This window comes from Oncorhynchus masou, unplaced genomic scaffold (assembly GCF_036934945.1).
Source record: "Oncorhynchus masou masou isolate Uvic2021 unplaced genomic scaffold, UVic_Omas_1.1 unplaced_scaffold_924, whole genome shotgun sequence".
Classification (NCBI taxonomy): domain Eukaryota; kingdom Metazoa; phylum Chordata; class Actinopteri; order Salmoniformes; family Salmonidae; genus Oncorhynchus; species Oncorhynchus masou.
This window is the reverse complement of record NW_027015721.1, coordinates 32,501-40,000: the sequence shown is the minus strand read 5'-3', so window position 1 is coordinate 40,000 and position 7,500 is coordinate 32,501. Positions and strand designations below refer to the sequence as shown.

The 7,500-nt window shown below is 51.7% G+C and overlaps 1 pseudogene; it reads right to left on the bottom strand.

Moving 5' to 3' along the window:
- Positions 1 to 7,500, bottom strand: part of LOC135538175 (solute carrier family 2, facilitated glucose transporter member 1-like) — a 71,055-nt pseudogene that overhangs the window by 56,956 nt on the left and 6,599 nt on the right.

Below are 7,500 nucleotides of genomic sequence, written 5' to 3'. Positions count from 1 at the left end.
CCCACCTGCCGAAGCAACACTAGGTAGAACCCACCTGCCAAAGCAACACTAGGTAGAAACCACCTGCCGAAGCAACACTAGGTAGAACCCACCTGCCGAAGCAACACAGGGTAGAACCCTACCTGCTGAAGCAACACGAGGTAGAAACCACCTGCCGAAGCAACACTAGGTAGAACCCTACCTGCCGAAGCAACACTAGGTAGAACCCCCCTGCCGAAGCAACACTAGGTAGAACCCACCTGCCGAAGCAACACTAGGTAGAACCCACCTGCCGAAGCAACAGTAGGTAGAACCCACCTGCCGAATCAACACTAGGTAGAAACCACCTGCCGAAGCAACAGTAGGTAGAACCCACCTGCCAAAGCAACACTAGGCGAACCCACCTGCCGAAGCAACACTAGGTAGAACCCTACCTGCTGACTAGGTAGAACCCACCTGCCAAAGCAACACTAGGTAGAACCTACATGCCAAAGCAACACTATGTAGAACCCACCTGCCGAAGCAACACGAGGTAGAAACCACCTGCCGAAGCAACACAGGGTAGAACCCACCTGCCCGAAGCAACACTAGGTAGAACCCACTTGCCGAAGCAACACTAGGTAGAACCCACCTGCCGAAGCAACACTAGGTAGAACCCTACCTGCCGAAGCAACACTAGGTAGAACCCACCTGCCGAAGCAACACAGGGTAGAACCCACCTGCCGAAGCAACACAGGGTAGAACCCACCTGCCGAAGCAACACAGGGTAGAACCCACCTGCCGAAGCAACACGAGGTAGAACCCACCTGCCGAAGGTGTCAGCCACACACTTGACCCTAGTGACCCCAGCAGGGCTCCAAAGTCCTTGATGCTGACGGAGAGGGACCACAGGAAGGTCAGGCTGTGATCTGGCATCGACTGATTATGTCTGGACCACCAGGTGTTGTTGAAGAACTCCTCGATGATCTGAGCAAGAGATGTCATAAGTAAAAACGGAAACAAATTGATTTGTCACATGCTTTGAAAACAACCGATGTAGACTAATAGCTAAATTCTTAACTCCGGGCCCTTCCCAACCATGCAGAGAGAAAAATATAATTAAAATTTACAACGTAGGTGCACACAGGTCGAAATAAACATTTGAGGTGACAACGGCGGGTCTCGTTGGCAATGAATTAGTTAAAATAATTGTGAAATTATTTACCCTGAGTTCCAGTGTTGTGTTGGATAGTCATAGCCAGCTAGCTAACATAGCATCCCTCTGTTTGAGAAAAACATTACGAAATGTCTCTCTCTGTGTGTACAGTAAGTATATGGAAGGGGTGAGAACCATGAGCCTCCTAGGTTTTGTATTGAAGTCAATGTACCCAGAGGAGGACGGAAACTAGCTGTCCTCCGGCTACACCATCGTGCTACCCTACAGAGTCCTGTTGAGGCTACTGTAGACCTGCATTGCAAAACAGTATGTTTTAATCTGTGAATATATTTAGTCTAGTTTTATCTAAAAAGGACAACTTTGTGTATCCCTTCCTCCTCTGAGGAGCCACCAATGCTATATACACGGGGTACCAGTACCGAGTCGATATCCAGGTGTACCAGTACCGAGTCGATATCCAGGGGTACCAGTACCGAGTTGATATCCAGGTGTACCAGTACCGAGTCGATGTCCAGGGGTACCAGTACCGAGTCGATGTCCAGGGGTACCAGCACCGAGTCGATGTCCAGGGGTACCAGCACCGAGTCGATGTCCAGGGGTACCAGTACCGAGTCGATGTCCAGGGGTACCAGCACCGAGTCGATGTCCAGGGGTACCAGTACCGAGTCGATATCCAGGTGTACAGGTACCGAGTCGATATCCAGGGGTACCAGTACCGAGTCGATATCCAGGGGTACCAGTACCAAGTCGACATCCAGGTGTACCAGCACCGAGTCGATGTCCAGGTGTACCAGTACCGAGTCGATATCCAGGTGTACCAGTACCGAAATCGATGTCCAGGGGTACCAGTACCGAGTCGATATCCAGGTGTACCAGTACCGAGTCGATGTCCAGGAGTACGAGTACCGATTCGATGTCCAGATGTACCAGTACCGAGTCGATATCCAGGTGTACCAGTTCCGAGTTGATATCCAGGTGTACCAGTACCGAGTCGATGTCCAGGGGTACCAGTACCGTGTCGATGTCCAGGGGTACCAGTACCGAGTCGATGTCCAGGGTACCAGCACCGAGTCGATGTCCAGGTGTACCAGTACCGAGTCGATGTCCAGGGTACCAGTACCGAGTCGATATCCAGGTGTACCAGTACCGAGTCGATATCCAGGGGTACCAGTACCGAGTCGATATCCAGGGGTACCAGTACCATCGATATCCAGGTGTACCAGCACCGAGTCGATGTCCAGGTGTACCAGTACCAGTCGATATCCAGGTGTACCAGTACCGAGTCGATGTCCAGGGGTACCAGTACCGAGTCGATATCCAGGTGTACCAGTACCGAGTCGATGTCCAGGTGTACCAGTACCGAGTCGATGTCCAGGTGTACCAGTACCAAGTCGATATCCAGGTGTACCAGTGCCGAGTTGATATCCAGGTGTACCAGTACCGAGTCGATGTCCAGGGGTACCAGTGCCGTGTCGATATCCAGGGGTACCAGTACCGAGTCGATATCCAGGTGTACCAGTACCGAGTCGATGTCCAGGTGTACCAGTACCGAGTCGATATCCAGGTGTACCAGTACCGAGTCGATGTCCAGGGGTACCAGTACCGAGTCGATATCCAGGTGTACCAGTACCGAGTCGATGTCCAGGTGTACCAGTACCGAGTCGATATCCAGGTGTACCAGTACCGAGTCGATGTCCAGGGGTACGAGTACCGAGTCGATATCCAGGTGTACCAGTACCGAGTCGATATCCAGGTGTACCAGTACCGAGTCGATATCCAGGTGTACCAGTACCAAGTCGATGTCCAGGGGTACCAGTGCCGAGTCGATATCCAGGTGTACCAGTACAGAGTCGATATCCAGGGGTACCAGTACCGAGTCAATATCCAGGGGTACCAGTACCGAGTCGATATCCAGGGTACCAGTACCGAGTCGATGTCCAGGGGTACCAGTACCGAGTCGATATCCAGGTGTACCAGTACCGAGTCGATATCCAGGTGTACCAGTACCGAGTCGATATCCAGGTGTACCAGTACCGAAGTCGATGTCCAGGGGTACCAGTGCCGAAGTCGATATCCAGGTGTACCAGTACAGAGTCGATATCAGGGGTACCAGTACCGAGTCAATATCCAGGTGTACCAGTACCGAGTCGATATCCAGGTGTACCAGTACCGAGTCGATGTCCAGGTGTACCAGTGCCGAGTCGATATCCAGGGGTACCAGTACCGAGTCGATATCCAGGTGTACCAGTACCGAGTCGATATCCAGGTGTACCAGTACCGAGTCGATATCAGGGTACCAGTACCGAGTCGATATCCAGGTGTACCAGTACCGAGTCGATGTCCAGGGTACCAGTACCGAGTCGATATCCAGGGGTACCAGCACCGAGTCGATATCCAGGGTACCAGTACCGAGTTGATGTCCAGGTGTACCAGTACCGAGTCGATGTCCAGGGGTACCAGCACCAAGTCGATGTCCAGGGGTACCAGCACCGAGTCGATATCCAGGGTACAAGATAACTAAGGTAGATGCGTACGATATAGGTAGAGACTAGACAACAGGAAATATGATAAACAGTAGCAGCCAGTAGCAGAGTGAAAAGAGTTCCAAAAGAGTAAATGCAGATAGTTCAGGTAGCAATTGGTCCAGGTAGCTATTGGTCCAGGTAGATATTGGTCCAGGTAGCTATTAGTCCAGGTAGCTATTGGTCTAGATATCCAGGGGTAATGGTCCAGGTAGCTATCCAGGTCCAGGAAGCGATTGGTCCAGGTGCTATTGGTTAACTCTTTAGCAGTCAGTCCAGGTAGCTATTGGTCCAGGTAGCTATTGGTTAAAAGTATTAGCAGTCAGTCCAGGTAGCTATTTGTCCAGGTAGCTATTGGTTAACTCTTTGTCAGTCTGTCCAGGTGTATTGGTCCAGGTAGCGATTGGTCCAGGAAGCTATTGGTTAAAACTTTAGCCAGGGTACCAGTCCAGGTAGCTATTGGTCCAGGTAGCTATTGGTTAACCAGCACCGAGTCTTTATCAGTCTGTCCAGGTAGCTATTGGTCCAGGTAGCTATTGGTCCAGGTAGCTATTGACTAACTCTTTATCAGTCATTCCAGGTAGCTATTGGTCCAGGTAGCAAGGTTAACTAAGGTTATCAGTCAGTCCAGGTAGCTATTGGTCCAGGTAAATATGATGAACAGTTTATCAGTCAGTCCAGGTAGCTATTGGTTAACTCTATCAGTCAGTCCAGGTAGCAATTGGTCCAGGTAGCTATTGGTCCAGGTAGCTATTGGTCCAGGTAGCTATTAGTCCAGGTAGCTATTGGTCAGGTAGCTATTGGTCCAGGTAGCTATTGGTCCAGGTAGCTATTGGTCCAGGTAGCTATTGGTCTAGGTAGCTAATGGTCCAGGTAGCTATTGGTCCAGGTTGCTATTGGTCCAGGTAGCTATTGACTAACTCTTTATCAGTCATTCCAGGTAGCTATTGGTCCAGGTAGCTATTGGTTAACTCTTTATCAGTCAGTCCAGGTAGCTATTGGTCCAGGTAGCTATTGGTCCAGGTAGCTATTGGTCCAGGTAGCTATTGGTTAACTCTTTATCAGTCAGTCCAGGTAGCTATTGGTCCAGGTAGCTATTGGCTACCACTTTATCAGTCAGTCCAGGTTTGGAGTCTTTGGTTAACTCTTTATCAGTCAGTCCAGGTAGCTATTGGTCCAGGTAGCTATTGGTCCAGGTAGCAGTGATTAACTCTTTATCAGTCAGTCCAGGTAGCTATTGGTCAGGTAGCTGGCTAACACTTTATCAGTCAGTCCAGGTATGCTATTGGTCCAGGTAGCTACCCTTGGTCCAGCGCTATTGGTCCAGGTAGCTATTGGTCCAGGTGCAGCTATTCATTAACTCTCTATCAGTCAGTCCAGAGCTATTGGTCCAGGTAGCTATTGGTTAACTCTCTATCAGTCAGTCCGGGTAGCTATTGGTCTGTATGTCGTGCTTCTTCACAACTCTCTTGGTGTCAGTCCAGGTAGCTATTGGTCCAGGTGATTGGTCCAGGTAGCTATTGGTCCAGGTAGCTATTGGTCCAGGTAGCTATTGGTCCAGGTAGCCCTGGTCCAGGTAGCTATTGGTCCAGGTATCTCCTTGGTCCAGGTAGCTATTGGTCCAGGTAGCTATTGGTCCAGGTAGCTATTGGTCCAGGTAGTTATTGGTCTAGGTAGCTAGCGGTCTTATGACTTGGTGGTGGAAGTTGTCAGGGTCCTGCTGGTTCCAGACTCGGTGCATCTGTACCGCTTGCCCAGAGGGCAGAACAGTCCATGATTGAGTGTTTGGAGTCTTTGACAATTTTAGGAGCCCTTCCTCTGACACCAGCCTGGTATAGAAGTCATGGAAGGCAGCTCCCCATGTAGTGTGAGGCAGTGAGTGATGTACTGGGCTGTATGCACTACCCTCTGTAGCGCCTTTCTGTCAGATGCCGCAGCAGTTACCATACCAAGCAGGGATGTACTGGGCTGTATGCACTACCCTCTGGGTAGCGCCTTTCTGTCAGATGCCGAGGCAGTTACCATACCAGAGGTGATGCAGCCAGTCATTATGCTCTTGATGGTGCAGCTGTAGAACGTTTTGAGTTTCCGGGCCCCAAGCCAAGTCTCCTTTCAGCATTCCGGAAGAGGAAGTGCTGTTGTCGTGCCTTCTTCACAGTTTCTTGGTGTTTGGAGGACCATGTTACTTCCTTAGTGATGTGGACACCAGGAACTTGAAGCTCTAGACCCGCTTCACTACAGCCCCCATCAATGTGGATTGGGGCGCTCAGAACGCCCTCCGATTCCTGTAGTCTTACCCTCTCCTTTTCTGTAGTCTGACAATCAGATCTCCTTTGTCTTGCAGAGGGTAGGAGCCTCCCTGGCACCACACTACCAGGTCTCTGACCTCCTCCCTATAAGCTGTATCATCGTCATCGTTGATCAGGCCTACCACCAGATCGTCAGCAAACTTAATGATGGTGTTGGAGTCGTGCGTGGTCACGCAACCGTAAACAATTAAGAAGCCTTGTATGAGCCAGAACGACCCATAGGGTAGGAGCCTCTCCTGATTCAGTAGTGTGAGGCAGTCAGAACGACCCAGAGGGTAGGAGCCTCTCCTGATTCAGTAGTGTGAGGCAGTCAGAACGGCCCATAGGGTAGGAGCCTCTCCTGACTCTGTAGTGTGAGGCAGTCAGAACGGCCCAGAGGGTAGGAGCCTCTCCTGATTCAGTAGTGTGAGGCAGTCAGAACGGCCCAGAGGGCAGGAGCCTCTCTCCTGATTCAGTAGTGTGAGGCAGTCAGAACGACCCAGAGGCAGGAACCTCTCCTGATTCAGTAGTGTGAGGCAGTCAGAACGGCCCAGAGGGAGGAGCCTCTCCTGATTCTGTAGTGTGAGGCAGTCAGAACGGCCCAGAGGCAGGAGCCTCTCCTGATTCAGTAGTGTGAGGCAGTCAGAACGGCCCAGAGGGTAGGAGCCTCTCCTGATTCTGTAGTGTGAGGCAGTCAGAACGACCCAAAGGGCAGGAGCCTCTCCTGATTCAGTAGTGTGAGGCAGTCAGAACGGCCCAGAGGGTAGGAGCCTCTCCTGATTCAGTAGTGTGAGGCAGTCAGAACGGCCCATAGGGTAGGAGCCTCTCCTGATTCAGTAGTGTGAGGCAGTCAGAACGGCCCAGAGGGCAGGAGCCTCTCCTGATTCAGTAGTGTGAGGCAGTCAGAACGACCCAGAGGGCAGAAGCCTCTCCTGATTCAGTAGTGTGAGGCAGTCAGAACGGCCCAGAGGGTAGGAGCCTCTCCTGATTCAGTAGTGTGAGGCAGTCAGAACGGCCCATAGGGTAGGAGCCTCTCCTGATTCAGTAGTGTGAGGCAGTCAGAACGGCCCAGAGGGTAGGAGCCTCTCCTGATTCTGTAGTGTGAGGCAGTCAGAACGACCCAGAGGGTAGGAGCCTCTCTCCTGATTCAGTAGTGTGAGGCAGTCAGAACGACCCAGAGGGTAGGAGCCTCTCCTGATTAAGTAGTGTGAGGCAGTCAGAGCGACCCAGAGGGCAGGAGCCTCTCCTGATTCAGTAGTGTGAGGCAGTCAGAACGACCCAGAGGGCAGGAGCCTCTCCTGATTCAGTAGTGTGAGGCAGTCAGAACGGCCCAAAGGGCAGGAGCCTCTCCTGATTCAGTAGTGTGAGGCAGTCAGAACGGCCCATAGGGTAGGAGCCTCTCCTGATTCAGTAGTGTGAGGCAGTCAGAACGGCCCATAGGGTAGGAGCCTCTCCTGATTCAGTAGTGTGAGGCAGTCAGAACGGCCCAGAGGGCAGGAGCCTCTCTCCTGATTCAGTAGTGTGAGGCAGTCAGAACGGCCCAGAGGGTAGGAGC